The following is a 21,598-nucleotide window of genomic DNA, read 5'->3' on the forward strand; positions in this document are numbered from 1 at the left end:
CGAACTGAGGAAAGGCCATGTGAATATAAAACAAGAAGGCAGTAGTCTGAAAGCCAGGAAGAGGGTTCTCACCAGAACTCAACTATACTGGAACCCTGATCTTGGACTTCCAGCCTCCAGAACTGTGAGAAAATAAGTGTCTGTTGTTTAAGCTACCCAGTATATGGTATTTTTTATAGCAGCCTGAGCAGACTAAGACAGTGCAGCAAAACCATATAAAAATAAGACACAGGAAGTATGAACCTGGGACTAGATGATGATTACTCTGAGTGGGGGTCGCAGGAGAGGACATTAGAGAGGTGTGGATGCATAGAAAGAGGTTGTTGTCAGGGGCATAGTTTTTTTGTTTTGTTTTGTTTGTTTTAATATGTGATATTCATGAGTGCTTATTGCATTCTTTGAAGTAACTTACTATATAAAATCAGGAGAATTTTCATAACTAACATTGGACAGATGCTTACTATGTGCCAGGCCCCACTTTAGCACTCACTGAGTCCTCACAAGGGCTCTGGCAGGTGAAGATATTCTCTACCTTTGCAGTCATTGTTATGGATCCAAGTACTGAGCTCAGTCAGTACTGGATCAAGTGGCTTGAGAGGCCACGACTGAGATCACTGGATATAAGTTATGGAAGAGCAAATTTAAGTCTTTTGAGTAGTAACCAAGTTGTATGAGGTACAGAGCTCCCTGTCAGTGGAAGGATTCCATCAGAGACCATTTGCCCCTTCCAGGGAAGTGCCATTGGATAAGAGATCTAGCCACGTGAGCTTCTTAGTTTTCTTCGTATTAATACCAAAGGCTTCTGAGCAGTCTGGCTGCTCCCTTGATCACTTGATATAAATATTATTTAGGGAGGGGGCCTGGTGTGGCAATAATACAGGCTCTAGAGTTTCCTGGACCTGGGTTCACATCCTCACCCTACAACTTACTAGCTTTGTGCCCTGTGATACACAAACCTCTGTCCCCAGGCATTAGTTTCTTTATCTGTAAAAATCACAAGATTGTTGTGAGGATTATGGATTATGCCCTGCACTGTGCTTAGACTCATGGAAAGGGCACTGTGGCATGGAAGAGAAGGAAACTAGATGGGCTAAATTTATGATGCCAGAGCCTGGATTCCCTAAGACAATGAGCTGATATTTCCATGAGGCAGAGTAATGATGTAACTGATAAGTGGGATGACAAGTGGAAATTCACATGGGAAACTTGACCGCTTTGCCTTCCCCTCCCTGTTCTTTAGCTCAGGCGATGTGAGCACAGTGGAGGAGTTTTCTCTACCGAGCTTCAATTATTTATCGGACGTATTTGTGTTCAGTGACACGTGTAGCAGATATAAATCCATGGGCTCTTCCCCCTGGAATGCTTCTGGGCAAATTATACAGCAGGGACCCCTTAAAACATCAACGTTGAAGAGCAGAGATTGATTTCCTTCTCAGACTATTCTTTCACACAACTAGGCTTCTCAGGATTTCCTTGCAGTGCAGGGATAATGACTCTTGATACCAGTCTGTGCAAAGCTAATTAATTTACTTAGAATTTTCATTTACTCAAACTACTCAGTGGTTCCAGTGATTTGTTGTTGTTGGTTTGGGGGGAAGTTTTTAGGAGTCCGTTCTTTGTTTTTCCTTTATACAGGGACTAATTAGCTCCTGATGACTTTACCTGTTGATGAGATTTGAATTGCAGCAGGACTGTGGAAATGCAGGGAAGAAACACTGGCATTCCCTGCCTTCCATGCTTTTCTACTCCTGAATCTTCATGATGGTTAGGAACTCTATAGTCTAAATAAGTGTAATTTTATTTTGATACTTATGGAAGTTAAGTAGATGATTTTAACTGTCTCTGGAAAGTTCCAACATAGCATAAGAGGAAAGGGGTCTCTTTGTCTCTCTATCTCTCTTTAACACACACTCACATAACAGAACATGATGAAAATAAAAATATGTCCATGGAAATTATCCGCAATCTGGAAACTATAAATCCCTTGGTCCCCAATTTAAAACATTGTCCCTTCATGATGATAGTGAAGGTTTTGTCAATTTAGACTAATCTTTGTTTTTTCTTTTTCTTTCTTATTTATTTATTTTTGGCTGTATTGGGTCTTCATTGCTGCACGCGGGCTTCCTCTAGTTGTGGCAAGCAGTGGCTACCCTTCGTTGCGCTGCGCGGGCTTCTCATTGCGGTGGCTTCTCTTGTTGTGGAGCACGGGCTCTAGGCATGCGGGCTTCAGCAGTTGTGGCTCGCAGGCTTCAGTAGTGTGGCTCGCAGGCTATAGAGCGCAGTCTCAGTAGTTGTGGCACATGGGCTTAGTTGCTCCACAGCATTGTGGGATCCTCCCAAATGCGGGCTCGAACCCATGTCCCCTGCGTTGGCAGGCGGATTCCCAACCACTGCGCCACCAGGGAAGTCTTTCAATTTAGATTAATCTTTGAGTTTGCTATTTTCTAAGTATTTAGAGGATGTTTGACACACCAAAGATCACACTTTGTTATATGATGGTGTATTTTAAGTATATCCTACAGGCTATGAAATTCACTAAACTTGGATTCGAGTCTTTCCTCTGAAGCATATAGTGACTAATTTGAGATATGTACATTCTTTGAGTGTCAAATTCCTCAGCTGTAGAATAAGGATCTTAATATCCTGTGGAAGTACTTCAAAAATGAGTATTCATGTGAAGGGTATAGCCTATTTCTTGGTACTAAAAGGTGTGCTATGAACGCTAGCCACTGTGTTGGTGGTGTTACTAGTTGGTAGTTCATTCCCTTTCTCTACTCTCTACTCCAGGGAAAAAGTATAATTCAAGAGTTTAAAAAAAGAAAAAGCTTACATAGAAGGCCTCCTCCTAGTTTACTTAAGGAGATGGAAGGTGGCTGGTTGGAGGGCTATATGCTAGAGACCGGGACTCCGCAGCACATTAAGTCATTCATATGGGATTTGCAGAAGCTACTGAGTATACTAGTATTTTTTTTTAATTAAAATATTTAGAAAGAACTAATATGCCCCTACTGGGTGACTCTTATCTCTGTCTAAGCTAAGACTCATGCAGTGTGTACTGAAACAAGATTAAGGTGTAAATTAGAATCAGTTCTACAGGTATGTGTGACTACTCTTTGTCTCTTAATTGGAAAATTCCTACTGATTTGTTTAAAAAAGAACTCCACAGTAATGTCTGATCTTCATGTTGTCAGAAGCTTATAGGAGCAGTTTAAAACTTGCAGTTTAAAAATACTATTTCCATGAAGAAACTAGCATGACAAGCAATGTAGAATCATTAGAGGTCAAGGTGAATTCTGGTGAGAATGACTTTTGATGGTGACACTTTGTACTGTTTTGGGCAAGACACTGTTATCTTTTGAGAACACAGATGCATTTAATATGCTTGATTTTGGGGTGAAAGGAACTTCTCTACAGTGTAGAGGTGACTGAGAATAATGCTAAATATTACAGAGGTTGTGTAGGTATCAGGTGATATCGAATGGCCTTGGAGTTAGCCAGACCTGGGTGTGAACCTCAGGTCTATCACTCATTAGGTGTGTAACTTCAGACGAGTTACTTAGCCTCTCACACTTAGCTTTCTTATCTGTAAAATGAGGCTAAAAACGGGCCCCTTGCATGGAGTTTGTAAGGATTAAGTACAATAACCTATGTAAAATGCTTAGTATAGGGACTGACCTAAGAAATGCTCTATAAATCGTTGCTTCTTATCTTCATGATTCATATTAACTCCTACATTGTAACTGACATTTAACTAATAGCTAATGAGCTATGACAGTTTTAGTTTAATAATTAGTAAGCTATGCTAGCTTTTGAGCTATGAGATTGCCACTACTTCCACCACCCCCACCAACTGTAGATTTCATGTGTGGGAAGACGCATCAGCTGATGGACTCAGCCAGGCTGACTTTGTCCCAGGACCCAAGAAGAGCCGCCTGGTCCTGGATCAGAGAATCATAACTTCATCTTCATCCAGGATGGAGAAGACCCTGCACCCTTAGCTGGTCTTTGGTGGACGGAATGAGACTGGAAGACTATTAGAAGTAGAGAACACCTTCAGCAGTAATCTAGTCATCCTCAAGAAGAGATTTGGTTGGGTCAGAATGGATTAGAACATAAAATCGGGCCCTTGGGATGCCATGAAGGCCACCTCCACCTCCTCTTGCACCGGTGTCCTTTCCGTTGTCTCACCACCCCACATACGAATGCACAAAGGCTCTTGCTTGTGGCACATCACACCTCCAAGGTGCCTTTTCTCAGACTTGTGTGACTCCTCAGCCAGTGCCCCACGTGTCTGGGTGTCAAGTGATGAGTGTGGGAGCTGAGCAGAGAGACATGGTTTTAATTGATATTTTAAAGAAAGTTCCTTGGAGGTGGCCATCTTTTCTGTTCCTCACCTCTTTGGTTAGAGAGCCTGAGCTTGCATCAGCTCATTAAGTTTAATAGTTTGGCCTTTAGCTCCTCCGCTGCATGTGGTATACCAGGCTTCACTTCTGCTGTGTAATTTAAGAGGAGAAACATACCACTGTTTTTTATTGGAGGGCTTAGGTCTTTCAGGGTTACTCTGAGTCTGAGTTTCATTTTAATGAGATGGCGCCAGAAAAAGAACATAGGGTGCTATTCCTGCAAAGAGAGGTACCCAAAGCCATTGGCCCAACATAGTACTTGTGAAGCTGCAAATTAATGGATTACGGTAGACGGTGATGAAGAGGTAGAGTTGCCGGATCAAAATTTGCTAGGGAATATTGCAAATTAAAACATTTTTCTACTGATAATGAAAAGTGACAATTTCCTCCTGCTTCAATGCTAAGTCCAGCATCTTTACTCTTGCAATTTACATGGAAATAATGAACGTTTTGTGTTAAGACCTTCCCCATCTGGGGAACAGAGCTTCACCTCTCTAATTTTTATTGAATTAGCTGCCAGCATGCAGGAAATTTCATGTTAGCCTTTGGTCCTAGCAAATCATTTCAGAAGACATTGAAAAACATATACCTAATTAAAATTGTATGAAACAAAACCTGGCATGACTTATCTTTAAGGTTGTGCATATATACAGTTGTGTATGTATATTTATTTTAAGGAACTAAAATCAAAGTTAGCTTCTGTGTACTTAGTATATATTCTTTTAATGTTGTTGAACTCCATCCAAAATTGAATGAGGCTTTTCCTTCACTGCAGAATTAATACATATCTCAATCTTTGAGCTACTCATAGAGATATATATGATCAATTCAGAATAATTCATTTTTATTTCTGATGACAATGCTAATCTTTCTTTTAGAGAACCAAACAGTTTTAGTTATTTTGTTCTTATTAGAAAACAACTAGCTCCTTCCTAGTAAACAAGCACCTCTTGTTCATCTCTTCCCCACAGTCCATTGGATATATCTGTTGGAAAGCTTGAGGAACAAATTCCCAGCAGCTGGCTGTATTCCATGTCTGCATATATTTGTTAGTTGGAGGCCTAGGATAGTTTGCAGGTACCATTCAGATTCACCTTGATATTTTTGTTTCAATTCGATTGTAACTTAGACGCAGCCCATCTGGCATATACCATCATTTCATCTTTTTTACATGCATTTTACAATGGGAGAATCTTATTTTTTAACAAACAACTATACATGTTAGCTTAAATGGCCTCCAAAGGGATGTGAATCTGACCTTCATACATGAGATCACTGTCGTACATAGAATTTGTGTGATAACAGAATTTATTCCATTGAAGATCAGGTGATATTTGAGCAAAAAAGGAATATAATGGCAGTGAAGCCTGACAGATGCAGCTATATGCTCAGGGTGAACGATGAGACACATGAAGGACTGTGATATGGTATCTTTGTCCTTCAGTATTTTATTGTTCCTGGGAAAGTAAGGAATTATCTTGGAAATACTACTTTTCTGGTAGAGCTTTTCAACAGTATGTATGTGGCACCACATTTGCAGAGGCCTCTTAGCCAATCTGAATGGCAGCAGGTTGAATGGCAGCAGGTTGTATGGCATCTTTATTGTGCAATAACAAAGCTGGGCTCTTTAGCATAGACTGACCTTTCCATTGCATTACCTGCTTCCCCTAATATACCTTTAACCATGAATACTTTGGGGACTTCAGAGAGAAAATTATTGTGTTAACACCAATGAACCATTTATCATTTTTCTATTTTCAAAAATAATTTCCCCAAGTTCCAACATTATTTTAGAAGACACAGATATTACTGAAAGTACTCAAAGATCCAGAAAGCTGTTGAAGGGCTGTGTTCTTTCTACCTTCTTGGTATTTCCTCTCTGTAAAAACAGAAATATTGAAACAGAATTGATAATCCTTCCCAACTCTGTAGATGCGTCTGACTCTATAAAACCTGTGGATTTCCATGCAAACCTGGTCTTCCTCATGACCAACACTGACTGCTTCATATTTATAAAAAAGATACAGTTTTAAAGGCTTCCTGGGGCTTTAGGAGTGGGTGTGCATGTGTGCGTGCTAGGTTGGGTTCTGGGGCAGCAGTGCTGAGATGGAGTCTGGGATGTAAGATGTTTATTAGGCATCAGTGTCTGTGAAAGCAGGGGCAGAAGGAGAGCCAGGCAGAGCAGTTAGACCGTAAGACAGGCTTGTAAAGTATCACCTGGCCCAGCTGGGAGCTCTGGAGGATTTTGTCCATCAGGGTTGTCCTGTGACAAGCTGAAATGGCAGTGTCTTTCCAAGCTTGCCTTGCTTAGTTAGGAGATGCTGTCTGCCCAGGAAAGGGGTGGCCTCCGGGGAAGCAGCAGTGTGTTGCTGAGGCCCTTTTTTTTTTTTTTTTTTTTTTTTTTTTTTTTTTTTTGCGGTACACAGGCCTCTCACTGTTGTGGCCTCTCCCATTGCGGAGCACAGGCCCCGGACGCACAGGCCCAGCGGCCATGGCTCACGGGCCCAGCCGCTCCGCGACATGCGGGATCCTCCCGGACCGGGGCACGAACCCGTGTCCCCTGCATCGGCAGGCAGACTCTCAACCACCACGCCACCAGAGAAGCCCCCTGAGGCCCATTTGAAGGAGCCAATGTCTGGACACTGTTTGCTGACCACCTGCCTCCCAGTTGGGCAGGAGGTCCTTCCTTGAGGGGAATTGGGGTGGTGCATACTGTTTCTACCTTATTATGTGTGTGTCCTCTTGTCCTCACCTACACCCCACACAGACCTAGTTTAGCATAGAACTATTGTCTTCCTGAATGACAGTTAACCTGGACAAGATCATCTGACTTTCTTTTTATTTACACCATATTCAGAAACCAAGAGGGCTATGGACTCTGCCAAGAACTTAACAAGCCAATCTGATCTTCAGAGGAAAAACTAAAAATCCAGAGGTGAATAAAATGAGACCAGTGAGACTCTTTGAAACAAGAAGATGTGAAATGAGGGCACCATCGGTTCCTGGTTATTTTGATAGGATCAGAATGTGAAGCAGCTTCCCAATGACATTGATTGAGCTGTTATTCTTTGAGCTAAATGATTTGTGCCCTACTATCTCATTTAAACCTCCTAACAACCCTAGGAGGTCAGGGCTATTTTTAGCATCCCCAGTTTACACATGAGAAAACTGAGGTTGTATGAAATTCCTCAAGGTCTCAGAGCTACCAAGTAATACAGGGGTATAAACCCAAGTAGGCTAGACCCACAGCAGTTTTAACCATTCCCTGAGAGCTTGGCTATTTTTATGCACAGGTGCACTGGGGATGGTCCATTTGACTGGTGTAACTATGCAAAAGGTAGCAGAATAAACATCTGTGCATCTTCGGGCTTTAGGGTCAAGCAGTATCAGATGTGACCCCTGTCCTTTGGGAACCCATGAGGCAAGACCCCAAATTATAAATGTACAGCCATGTAGTTCCTACATTCATGCTTAAGGAATAGTGATAGATTTCACAGGGAGGAGAAATCTCATGCAGCTGAGAGGATTGGTGTCTACCAGCCCTTTGCAATCGGTTAAAAATAACTTTTTAACTCACTCAGGAGTTTCAGGCTACCCAGGAAAGGTATGACCTCTTATGGCAGTTAGTTACCAATGTTTAAATATTAGAACAGTTAACACTGAAATCTTGATTTCTGGCAACACAGGGTACACATTCCTGGGAGATGGCAATCTGTTGGAAGTGGGGCATTTGCCAGTCTTGAAGGGCTCCTTTAGGCATCTAAGTTGGTAACCTCAGCAGGGACACAAATGTAAGACTTTATCATTATCTTATACAGGCATACTTCATTTTACTACACTTCACAGATACTGCACTTTTACACATTGAAGGTTTGTGGCAACCTTGCATCGGGCAAGTCTGTCAGTGTTATTTTTTCAAGAGCATTTGCTCACTTAGTGCTTCTGTGTCACATTTTGGTAATACTCATAACACTTCAAAGTTTTTCATTATTATTATATTTGTTATGGTGATCTGTGATCAGTGATCCTTGATGTTACAATTGTAATTGTTTTGGGGTGCCACGAACGGTGCCCATATAACAAAGAGAACTTAATCCATAAATATTGTGTGTGTTCCGACTGCTCCACTGACCAGCCGTTCCCCCATCTCTCTCCCTCTCCTCGGGCCTCCCTATTCCCTGAGACACAACAATATTGAAATTAGGCCAATTAATAACCCTACAATGACCTCCAAGTGTTCAAGTGAACAGAAGAGTCATACATCTCTCACTCTAAAGCAAAAGCCAGAGATGATTAAGCTTAGTGAGGAAGGCGTGTCGAAAACTGAGAGAGAGGCCAAAAGCTAGGCCTCTGGTGCCAAATAGTTAGCCAAGTTGTGAATTTAAAGGACAAGTTCTTGAGAAAATTTAAAACGCTACTCCAGTGAACACATGAATGATAAGAAAGTGAAACAGCCTTACTGCTGATGTGGAGAAAGTGTTAGTGGTCCGGAGAGGAGATCAAACCAGCCACAACATTCCCTTAAGCCAAAGCCTCATCCAGAGCCAGGCCGTAACTCTCTTCTATTCTATGAAGGCTGAGAGAGGTGAGGAAGCTACAGAAGAAGAGTTTGAAGCTAGCAGAGGTTGATTCATGAGGTTTAAGGAAAGAAGCCTTCTCCATAACGTAAAAGTGCAAGTCGTGAAGCAGCAAGTGCTGATGTAGAAGCTGCAGCAAGTTATCCAGAAGATCTAACTAGGATAATTCATGAAGGTGGCTACGCTAAACAACAGCTTTTCAATGTAGATGAAACAGCCTAATACTGGAAGAAGATGCCGCCTAGGGCCTTCATAGCTAGAGAGGCAAAGTCAGTGCCTGGCTTCGAAGATTCAAAGGACAGGCTGACTCTCTTGTTAGGGGCTAATGCCACTGGTGACTTTAACTTGAAGCCAGTGCTCATTTACCATTCTGAAAATCCTAGGGCCCTTAAGAATCGTGCTAAAGCTACTCTGCCCATGCTCTATAAATGGAATAACAAATCCTGGATGACAGCACATCTGTTTACAGTGTTTACAACATGGTTTGCTGAATATTTTAAGCCCACTCTTAGACCTACTACTCAGAAAAAAAGATTCCTTTCTAAATATTACCGCTCATTGACCTGGTCACTCCACAGCTCTGGTGGAGATGTACAATGAGATCCATGTTGTCTTCATGCCTGCTAACACAGCAGCCATTCTGTAGCCCATGGATCAAGGAGTAATTTCAACTTGACTTATTATTAAGTAAGTCTTATTATTTAAGAAATACATTTTATAAGGCTATAGCTGCCATACATAGTAATTCCTCTGATGGATCTGGGCAGTCAGTTAAAAACCTTCTGGAAAGGATTCACCATTCCAGATGCCATTAAGAACATTCACGATTCATGGGAAGAGATCAAAATGTCAATATTAACAGGAATTTGGCAGAAGTTGATCCCAGCCTTCACAGTTGACTTTAAGGGGTCCGGAACTTCAGTGGACGAAGTAACTACAGATGTGGTAGAAATAGCAAGAGAACTAGCATTAGAAGTAGAGTGTAAAGATGTGACTGAATTGCTGCAATCTCATGATAAAACTGTAACACTTGAGGAGTTGTTTCTTACGGATGAGCGAAGAAGGTAATTTCTTGAGATGGAATCTACTCCTGGTGAAGATGCTGTGACGATTGTTGAAATGACAACAAAGGATTTAGAATATTACATCAACTTAGCTGATAAAGCAGAGGCAGGTTTGAGAGGGTTGGCTCCAATTTTGAAAGAAGTTCCAAGGTGGGTACAATGCTTTCACACAGCATTGCCTGCTGCAGAGAAGAAGTCCATCAGTGTGGCACATTTCATTGTCTTGTTTTAAGAAACTGCCATGGCCACCCCAGCCTTCAGCAGCCATCGACATCGAAGCACGACCGTCCACCAGCAAAAAGATTATGACTCGCTGAAGGCTCATATGATGATGAGCTTTTTTTTTTTTAGCAATAAAGCATTTTTTAAATTTAGGTATATACATTGCTTCTTTAGACACAATGCTATTGCACACTTAGTAGACTTCAGTACAGTGTTAACACAACTTTTACATGCACTGGGAAACCGAGAAATTTGTGTGACTCGCTTTATTGCCATATTTACTTTATTGAGGGGGTCTGGAACTGAACCCACTCTATCTCTGAGGTACGCCTGTAATGACAAGATTGCATTTTGACTCTCTGGAAAGGAGCAGATCTGTAAGACTGAGGGTGTGCCTTTTCTTTAGGATAGAAGTTGAAGTAGGAGGTCAGGATTTCACCTTGCCCATCCTTTTAATTACCTGGAGCCAAAAGGGCACATAGTCCATAGAGTGACAGCTGTGTCCTTTCTGACCCTTCCTGTGGCCTTTCTTCAGTCCCCACTCATCAGAGCTTGGCTACTGAGAAGGGCTTTAACTAAAAGTGAGAGGTGAGATTCAAAAGGGCTTTAACTAAAAGTGAGAGGTGAGATTCAGTGGTGAAACAGGAGGCTGAACAGTCAGTCAGAGAAATCATCTTTGAGACTGAGGTATAATGCCGACTTCTCCCCTGAGGGGCCCTGTCGCTTCAAGCCTTTAATACCAGGCCTGACAAATATTTAGAAAATGTTCAGGCTGGAACCATTTTGCACAAGGAGAGGACAAGATGTCCTGAGAGACTTTTTTTCTTCTCCATCTCTAATATCTGTGATCCTCCGAAACCTGCTCAGGAAACACCGATCTCAGCGGCTATTCTCAGGCTGGTGTTTGGTGCTGGGAGAGAGAGATGGTGGAGCAAAGGCTGAAGTAGATCTTGCCAGAAGGTGGGGAAGGGCAGATAAGGAAGCCTGGAGCTCCTGCTTAGGGAAATAGAAAGGGAGCCACTTGGTGGGCTTAAACTTATAGAAGGGGGATTTCTGGAGGAACAGGCAGGGAGCAAGGCACTGAGAGTATTTAAGTACTTACTGAGGTAACTAAATGTTTAGAGATAACTCAGGCCGTGCTCCTAAGGCACGTATAAAATATCCGGGGAGACGGGCCGTGCAGTGGTGGATCAGAGCCATCTCTGTGGAAGGCAGTGATTGAGGAGGGGTGTGTGTGCTTCTAATGGTCCCTCACTATGTAGGATAGTGGTTTTCTTCTTTCTTTTTTTGGAAATGCGTGCTTTTTTTTTTTTTTTTTCTTTTTTCTTCCTACTTAAAGGTTACCCTGACCCTAAATGCGTCAGGAAATTGATCAGGGGTGCACAGCTCTGGTTGAAGTGTGGAGGCTGGGACTGGAGGTCTGGCAACCTGGCCTCTCTTCTGTTCCCTGCACCATCACCAGACCGAGGGCTCTTTGAAAAGCAGACAGGAAGCCTCTGGGAAAGAATTGGGGTGTGTGCAGAGTGTTTTTATTCAAACCTCAAGATAACCCTGTGGAGAGAACAGAATCCATCTCCATTTTACAAATCAGGAAACAGAGCTGCGGAAAGGTTACACAGCTCAACCAAACACCTCCTCATGGCACCGATTGAAGCTGGGAGATGAACCCCGGGTCTCTAAACCTAAACCCCTGCTTTCCCTGCCCTGCAGCACACACTAGGGTTCCACGCCAGAGGAGGGCAGCTTGACCGGGGAAGGCCTCCAAGAGAACATGGGAACTGAGCCGTGTCTTGGGATTTACTTGGGAATTTGAGTCTGAGGAGGACTAGTAAGGATCTTCCAAGTGGGAAGGGCCACAGGAGCAAAGGCGGAGGTAAGGGGATGCGTGAGGTTTGACAAGCACGTTTGGGCTGCTTCGTGAGGGGTTTGCATTCCATGGTAAACTTGAGTTCTGCCAGCTAAGCAGTGGGGACGGAACCACTGTAGAGTCTCGAGCAGGCTGGGGCCAAGAGGACAGCAGAGTTTGAGGCAGGTCTGTGTGGCCTTGGAGAACAGAAGCTGTGGGTGGAGGGTGAGACAGCTCAAGGAGCCAGCTCTGGGGAAGGCTTTAAATGCCCAGCACAGAAGGAGGAGGATGGGTGCTGGTTAGGAAGATGGGAGATGCCGAGTCTGAGTGATAACTGAAGAGGGTCCTACAAAGGTGGGACTGGCCCCGGCTGCTAATTAGGACACTCTTTTACCTTCAAATGGTCGGTTTTTACTCGTTGTAGTGCTATTTCTGGTTCCAAACTCACAAAATGTGTATGACACAGTTTCCCAAATTACACCCCACGCAACACTCACGTTTGGAGAAGCACAAGCGAATTTGCTGAGAGAAAAGTTATGTTTTTCAGATTTTCTTGGGAAACACTGCATTGTGCAGGCTCCTTCTGGCAATTCTCAGGGTTCGTTATCGCATTAAAAAGGGTCTGAGAGGTCTTGGAATGTAGGAGCATGATGAATTTAGTCACTCTTTCTCACTCCAGTGTCTATTTCCATGATATCTTTGATAAATGTCCCATGGAATACTACTTGAGAAATTCCGGTTTGCGTAAGTAAACACACAAAAGTTAAGACAACTGGATTTCCATAGCAAAACTTGGCAAAGGTCTCTGCTCCTGTCATGGCATTGGTTCACTTTCTATGAGATGTGGTGTGGTATATGCTGTACAGGGGTCAAGGGAACAGATTTGGGGCCAGACTACCTGGGTTTGAATACTCAGACTCGGCATTGCACTCAGCCCCTCTGACCCTGCTCTGCATTTCTCTTGATAGGCGGCTTCCTGCTGAGTCCGTGTGTAACACACATGGCGGGTGTTCCTTCTCGCTGGTAGGAAGTGGCTGCACCTGGGCTCAATTATTCTCAAAAATTTGGACTTCCGTTGCCACAGTGAAGCAGCAGTCCTCCGGCCTGTTCAGCCCTTCAAAATTTGATTTCTAATGACACTCCTAAAGAGGGCACACTCCACATTCTCAGGAGGAGGGTCAACCTTAGGGCCAAGTTCATCTGGTATGTGCAGAGGTCAGCCACCCTGTAGCAGGAGGGGGCGAGGGAAGGAGGAGAGAACCTTGAGTGGGTTTGCTGGGTTCTGCTGCCTCTGACATCCTTGCCAGCAGCTACCCACCTACCAGGTCTCCTACTGAGCTAGCCTGAGCCTGTTAACAAATGCATCAAACCAGCACTAAGCGTCTTTGAAGGGACGTAGTATGGCTCACTTTCTTTCTTGTGCAGCCATCACAAAGGATAAGAAGGCCCAGCCTAACAGTATGGGGAGGTGCAAAGGAGCCCAACCTGTGAAATTTGGAGAGAATTACAAACTATATGTTCATCTTCTAGTCTCTTGTAGCATCTAGCGAGAAACTTCCTTGTCTCCACTCAAGACTGAGTCTCCTTGACCTGTGGGTCTTATCCATTTTATAAACTCAGGGGAGGACTCTATGTAGAGTCTGCTGTCTTAATTGACATTTATGGATATTCTTTTCTTTTTTAATAAATTTATTTATTTTTGGCTGCTTGGGTTTTAGTTGCTGCACGCGGGTTTTCTCTAGTTGCAGCGAGCGGGGGCTACTCTTCGTTGCGGTGTGCGGGCTTCTCAATGCGGTGGCTTCTCTTGTTGCGGAGCACGGGCTCTAGGCACGTGGGCTTCAGTAGTTGTGGCACGCGGGCTCAGTAGTTGTGGCTCACGGGCTCTAGAGTGCAAGCTCAGTAGTGGTGGTGCACGGGCTTAGTTGCTCCACGGCATGTGGGATCTTCCCGTACCAGGGCTTGAACCCATGTCGCCTGCATTGGCAGGCGGATTCTTAACCACTGTGCCACCAGGGAAGCCCCAACGTCCATGGATATTCTTGATTTAAGACATTATAGGGAGTGATCGAGAGTGGTAATAATCTGGGTGCCTGTCCAGACAGGATGTCCTGGGCCCCTTTGGGAACCATCTTCTCCGTGATGATTTGTGCCCCCTTGACTTGCTAATTCTTAAGCTATCAGGGCTACCTCTTTCCTCTTACCTGTTCCTTTAGTAATACATCACTGACCAAAATTTTAATCATCCAATATCTCATTCCCTCAAGATGGAACTAATCCATTTATTGAGCTAATGGTCTTCAAGTACGTGGGTATTTCTTTCTAATACATCTCAGATGGATGCTTCTCAATAGAGTTATTATGCTAGAGAGGATAATTCTCATGATTTGCAGCATGATTCGCAGTCCCAGACTAGGTTACTGAGGAAGACATATTAAGAGTAGTGTCTTTAATCCTCAGACTACTCCAGATGTTGCCTCTTGGTAGGTCTTTTATGTGTGAAACTTGGTCAGACTTACCTGTGGAACTAGGTTTGCTCTTGACAGGAGTGAGTTATGAGTTATTGTTGACATCCATAAAAATGTCAACAATTCTAGCTTCAGCATAAACGCCTAGGTCTCCTATCTTTGTAAGTATATAAGAAATGATCCACACAAGGACTCTTCTTATTATGAAGGTGAGTGAAGATTAGGAGAGATTCATATTGAGTGCAAAACTTCATTGGATAGAATAGATAGGACGAGATAGAGAACTCCAATGATGAAAAACAGGAATATCATCATTCTCACTTTCTTCTGCACCTAAACAAATTTTCAGATCTTGTTTTGACTTCCAAACCATTATCCATATCCTAAAAGCTTAGTCCATTAAAAAGGGAAGTGCAAAATCTATCATAAAGACTATTTTGGCCCAGGCTGATGTAACTACGAGGGCCTCTGATCCACACAATCAGTGTGGCAAGAGCAGATTGTAACTCTTAGGGAAAGATTGTCTCTGTGAAAACAGTAGACTGGGGTGTTTACAGAACAAGGTTTACATACCTTGATAAAATTAGGTTGATCAAATTCAGTCTAGCAAAACAACAACAGGAAAACCACCAACACTACAACGTATTGATTAATTTAAAACTATTTGGTAATTTGTTGAGCTTGGCTGATTACTTGATTTCCAATCATTTATTTAATTAAATTTTAATTTTATATAACTATATAGAGATATAGATCTTTATAGATTTATGCATTGATAAGTCTTTCTAGGTGTGCATATCTCTATCAATCAATTGTTTAACACATATTCTCTGCCAGGCACAGTGAAAAGCACCTCTAGTGCATTGTCTCATTTAATCTTTATAAAACATCATGAATGGAACAAGGACATTGGAGTCAGAACTCGTCTAATGTAAATGGGTCAATTAGGACTTGAACTTGGGTCATCTCTCAGCCAGTATGTGTGACCAGTCTACCGTGCTGCCTCCTTTTCCCGTCTGTCTCTTGGTGTGTTGCGTGGGCACCAAGCTCTTGCTGTTGAATATTTTGTGTATTACCCTTAGCTACAGTAACAAACAACCTCCAAATAAACAAGTATTTATTTCTCTCTCACCAGTCTGTGGTTGGCAGTGGCTCTGCCTGCCTCTGCTCTTGTGTATGTCTCTTTATTCCAAGACCCAGGCTGGAGGAGCCCTGATCTGGGCCACGCTGCTTTCACTGCAGAGGACAGAAGGGCAAAAGGATGAGTTAAGCCTTGGAATTGCATTTACAGCTTCTGCTTGGACGTGGGTATTTCACATCTGCTTACATCGCATTGGCCAAAGACAGTCACGTGGCCAAGCCTGACAATGCGGTGGAAAGCCACAGATAAAGTGGGGATGTATAATTCTCCTAGAGCAAGAACAGATAGTTGGGGAAAAAAATACCACCTACCACGGTGAGGTGGGGATTAAGTTATGGAAGATAAACCTCTCTCTGACTCAGTGGTTGAGAAATGACTGGGAAGATCGAAAAGTAACTTTTGCCCCTTGTCTTGCCCCCATGGCTCCTGAAACTGAGGAGAAACTGCTCAATATTCTAATGCTAATATTGGCATGAAGTGGTTCCCACAAATCAGCCATGTCTTCTAAAAGACTAGAATGAAATGAAGTATTCAGTGTGGTGAAGGACAGGCCTGGCCAACTAGACTTGGACATAGGAGTGGCCAAGGCCTTTCCCCAACAGGGCAGAGGACATCTGGGCTCTCTCTGTGAGCTTAGAATTTCTAAACTGAACAGGGGAGCAAGCTGATCACCGGGTGAGCACTGGGCAAGGGGATAACTGGTTAAAATACCAGGGCGGAGGGAAGAAGAGATGAAGACAGCTACTAAGGGGCGGTAGGAGCAGGGGATGAAAGGCACCGTTGGCTCCACTCTCCATGGCTACAGGATAAACCCCATCAGCTTTTGGCCACAAACTGAATCCCAGGCTAGGACTGAAAGAAGAGCAATACCCTTGAAGCCCTCCCTGTACCTCTGGCAGTTGTGTTTTGCACGGCCTCACCCCTTCCCACCATAAATGGTCTGCTTCCAGGCAGAATTCCCATCTCCTATTACCCCGATTTTGAATTAAGGAGGCAGGACACTCAGACACTGAAGCTCTCTAGCAGGTTCTTGCTGCTGGCAACTGGGGTATTTTAAGTAAGTTTTGGCTCACTCCTGTGAAGCAGTCCCGTGGCGCTGAGTCAGTGTCAGGACGGCTAACGGCTGTGGCTGTGTTCCGGTACATACAGGAGTGTGGGTAGTGACAAAAGGCAAGGGCTCCGGAGTTAGACTGCCTGGCTTCTCTTCTGGCTTCATTACCTCTTGGATTTGAGCACACTTCGTAACTGTTCTGAGTCTCAATGCCTTCATCTGTCAAAAGGAGATAATAATAGTCTAAATGGTTGCCCTGAGGATTCAGTGAGATAATCCACATAAGGCTCTTAATAGAGTGCTGAGCACATGGCAAGCACTTAGGAAGTGATTATTATTACTATCATCATCATCATCATCATATCATCACCGTCACCATAGATAATGAAGATGAAAATAATTCTATCAATAATGTATCACTGACGTTTTCTTATCAGTAATACTCAACAACATGGTTAACAGTTACTGAATGCCTTCTCTGTGCCAGGCTTCTGAGCTCTTCTCAAGCACATCTTTACAAGAACCACTAACAGGTGGGTAGGATTATAAACTCCCCCCCCCCGTCCTCCCATTTTACAGATGAAGTAACTAAGGTTCACAGGTCATTAGTAGCTTGCCGGGATGACATAATTAGGAAGAGGTAAAGTAGGTCTTTCAGCCCAGGTAGGCTGGTTCCAGAGCCCAGGCTCTTAACATTACAGAGGATGCTTCTTGCAATAACACAGAACTACAGCTCACATTAGTGTTTCTTTGGGACCAGAGTGACTGGACTGGTTGTAAATGCAGGCGCCCCCATCCTGCTTCATCCTGTGCAGCTGGGGGAAAGCAGGCACGCTATTCTGAGAACACCAGTCTTGAGTGCACATTGTGTATAAATCACCCAGTGAACAAATGGCCCAATTATAAAGGTTGGCTGCTTGCAGGATTGGAACCACTAGAGAGCTTGACTGTAAGGCTCTTTGAGGGCCCGTGCTCTTCCTTTACCAAAGGCCCCGCTCAGAGGTCAGCTGGGGTTGGCTGTCTGTGCTGTGGTTGACCTGGTCCACAGATAACGAGCGAATTTATATCTGCAGAATTATGATGTTGTTTTTAGGATTTAGACTATGGAAGAATGGGAGAGTTGGAAGGTTTTTCTAATGATTAATTTTAGGCCTGTTGAAGAAAACAGCATGCTGTAAAATCCCAGAGATTTTTCAACGAACTTTGCTTTTCTAATTGCAATGTAACATTTTCAGGAAACAGTTTTGACAAGGCACATTTCAGAGTCCTTAAACAGGGGACCAAGTATGCATCTACTTAGCATTAAGGATATCTCTGAGTATCTGAAAGTGTCTTGGTCAAAGTCATATATAATACTCATTCCCAGATTTTACCCCATGAAAATGAAAAATTCCTTTGAATTTCCTTCTTTCCGCCTTGGAATGTTGATCATCTCATTTTTTAAAAAAATTTATTCACTTATTTATTTTTGGCTGTGTTGGGCCTTCATTGCTGCATGCAGGCTTTCTCTAGTTGCGGAGGGGGGGGCTACTCTTCGTTGCGGTGTGCGGGCTTCTCATTGCAGTGGCTTCTCTTTCTGTGGAGCACGGTCTCTAGGCGTGAGGACTTCAGTAGTTGTGGCACATGGGCTCAGTAGTTGTGGCTCGCAGGCTCTAGAGGGCAGGCTCAGTAGTTGTGGCACACGGGCCTAGTTGCTCTGCGGCACGTGGGATCTTCTCGGACCAGGGCTCAAACCTGTGTCCCCTGCATTGGCAGGTGGATTTTTAACCACTGCGCCACTAGGGAAGTCCCTGGCTGCTTTGGGTCTTCATTGCTGTGCGCAGGCTTTCTCTAGTTGCGGTGAGCAGAGGCTACTCTTTGTTGCAGCGCGTGGGCTTCTCATTGCGGTGGCTTCTCTTGTTGGGGAGCACGGGCTCTAGGCGCCCGGACTTCAGTAGTTGTGGCACGTGGGTCTGGAGTTCTTCCATTGGAAAAGGTATGAAAATAAATGTTTCCTGTTTAGCATGTGTGTCCTACTGTAGTACTTCTGATTACTTTGATTATCTTAATAGGTGCTATAGATGATTAGGGTGAACTACCCTATTCTAGAACTACCTTTCCTCAATTTTAGTAGCATAACACATACAGCTCATTTCCCAAACTGTGTGGAGGCACTGGTGGCTCTCCAGGGCCAGCTCCTTTACAAGGGATCCAGTCTTCTGCACCTTACAGTTCTGACATCTGCTCATGCGTCCTCCATGTCACTGAGGCAGAGAAAGAAAGACCTAGCGGGTCGTGTGCTGGCTCTTAAATTCTCTAGTCCTTACTGTAGTATTTTTACTCAGAATCCCAGAATCCATTGGCCAGAACAGGTCAGAGTGGGCCCCTTTTCTGCAAGGGACTTGGAAATGCAGCCGAGCATGTGTATATTCAGGGAGCAGTCAGTGCCACTTCCACAATACCTAATCAATTCTACTTTCCAAGGATGGTGAAGGCCATCAGATCATGCATGCTCTAAATGCTGTAACTAAGATAGTGTGAGAGGACGAGGAGGCATAGACCTTCCTGGCTGAGTCTTGCATGTTTTTTCCTACAGGCCTGATTTTGAATTTGAGGGCTCCTTGGTCTCTCACATCCTCCTGCTTCTGGTACAGAGATGTGGGAGCGTAGATGCCCATGAACATAGGGGAACCCTAGGGAAATCACATGTTTAACTTCCCTGGCCTGAGATCTTGACTTGTGGATATGAATCCTTTAGTTAGATCCATATACATCCACATAGAACAAAGATAAATTTCAGAGGCCAAGGCACTAGAATTATATATCTTTAATTATGCAAAGGTTGTCTACCCACTCAGTATCCGTTTCCACAGAAATTCATGTTGTTAGTTCCATGTTAGTTAACTGACCTGGAGTGATTATTGTAATTAACCATCACCTACTTCTTGGTATCAGTGGGTGTCATATACATGTAAAATAAACATAACTCTGCATCCACGTTTCATCTTTTATTTATTTTATGGTTGTTTCTTCATAGGCATAGTGATTAAACTAGAGAGGCTTAAAAGACGTAAGATTTTCTTTCTTGGGAAGTCTATATAATATCAAATGAATTGAGTAAATTGTCTTGCTTATTAGCTAGGTGACTTGGTGTTTTGTGTGTGTGTCTGTGTGTGTGTGTATAGCTGTTGGTTTAAAGAAAAAACCCTCTATCCCTTACAAGTGCAAAAACTCAACAAATCGCTTACTTTTAAAACATCACATAGTATTAGAAAGAGATTTTCCCATTAATCTACCTTAACCAAGGGTATCATTGAAATATTGGTTTTCAATGAGTGGTGAGCTAATTTTCTTCACCCAAAGCCTTAATGGAATTTGGCCCAAGAAGTCAGGCAAGTGCTTGGTAAAGTCTATGGAACATGTCATATCTAGTTACTTGTCTGGGAACTTTGCATCTCTCTTTAAAAAGATGTAGGCACATAACCTGGGCCAAGATAGCTCTGCTTCAGAGTGGGAAGAGAGCTGTCAGTGACTAAGAGATCCATCAAATGTTCCTTGAGAGTTGTAGCAGAAAACCACAATTATATTGATTTCTTAGAAGTTACTGAAGCAACACTTGTAACTTTCATTCTAGATTTTCCTACTTATTAGGGTTGTATGCCAAGTGGAAAATGTCTTCAACCCTGGAGGCCAAGAAAATGTAGTTTATTTCTGTTTCATGTTTTTGATGATCATTTTCAAAAAGCTATATGAAGATAGAAAAAAGGATCACAGTCTGACAGTAGAGTTCAAAAATGAAAAAGCAAATGAAACAACTGTTTCTTTGCCTGAAACACCAAATAATTGCTTATGATTCTACCTTGTTCACAGAATTACACACTTGTGTTATTCAATGATGTTGCCAGTTTGACTTTTCATTTTAATTTTAGGAAAGATCAAAAAGGTTTCCTTGATTTTCTTGAAAATTCAAGAAAATTTGAAAAATTGTAATGAATCAGTTTAAAATATTTTATTTCCTAGAAGCCTTTTTTGCCTGTTGTAATATGCAGGACCCTTCTCCTTTGGTGGGAGAGACAGGTAGTTACCTGAATCTAGGTTGAAAAGGTTATGTAAAAAGAAACTATAATAATAGGGATACTCTGCTTTTCAAAAAAGGTTTCCTATATAAGTCTCTTCAAATGGAATAGAGATGGATCTCTAAGTGCTTCTTTAATATGGTGAGTTGTAATTAATTTCAAGATGGGCAGTGTATGATCAAATGTCAAATTTGTGGGGGCCAACCTATTAGAGCTATAGAGATTTACATGGACTGTAAGGTAGAGAGCACTTCAACACACATTACTTTAAAAAAAGAGAGTTAAAAAAATATATGTATTATCTATCTCCTTGTGTTTGTTCCAATACAACCAAAGTATACAAAAACTGAAAATTGCAGGCCACAAAAAAAGTTACTTTGCCACATCGTAGTTAACTCTTGGGCATCAGACAAACTTGAACTTTAGTAGTGGCCCTACCAATTCCCAGCTGAGTGAGACCTTGTTCTTTTATTTCTCTGAGTTCTAATTTTCTCATCTATAAAGTAGGTACCTATAGTATCCATGTCAGCTATTAATTAAGATACAGCATGTCAGGCATTTCGTATGGCTACTCTCAGTATCGGCAGTTATGTGAGTATTCGTATTCGTGCACATGTTTCATTGTCACCCAGCAGAATGACATTTGATGCCACGTTTACCACATCGTTTGGTGTCCTGTAGCACAGTACTTTGTATCCAGTAGACAATCCGTAATTATTTGTTGACCTTCTATCATAGAAATGTCTGTTATTTTTGCCACCACTGACTTTAGAT

At 42.8% G+C, this 21,598-nt stretch overlaps 1 protein-coding gene and 1 long non-coding RNA gene across 20 annotated transcripts in view; one reads left to right on the forward strand and one right to left on the reverse strand.

Annotated features, from left to right (window-relative positions):
- Positions 1–21,598, forward strand: part of FHIT (fragile histidine triad diadenosine triphosphatase) — a 1,470,392-nt gene that overhangs the window by 1,353,695 nt on the left and 95,099 nt on the right. The gene's annotated exons all lie outside the window — the stretch shown is intronic.
- Positions 16,960–21,598, reverse strand: part of LOC308623526 — a 348,033-nt gene continuing 343,394 nt past the window's right edge. The window contains exon 4 of the long non-coding RNA XR_014016832.1: positions 16,960–16,988. This is a non-coding gene — a long non-coding RNA (uncharacterized lncRNA). The remainder of the gene's footprint in view (positions 16,989–21,598) is intronic.

This window comes from Mesoplodon bidens (assembly GCF_964165515.1).
Source record: "Mesoplodon bidens genome assembly, chromosome: 10".
NCBI classification, from domain to species: Eukaryota; Metazoa; Chordata; class Mammalia; order Artiodactyla; family Ziphiidae; genus Mesoplodon; species Mesoplodon bidens.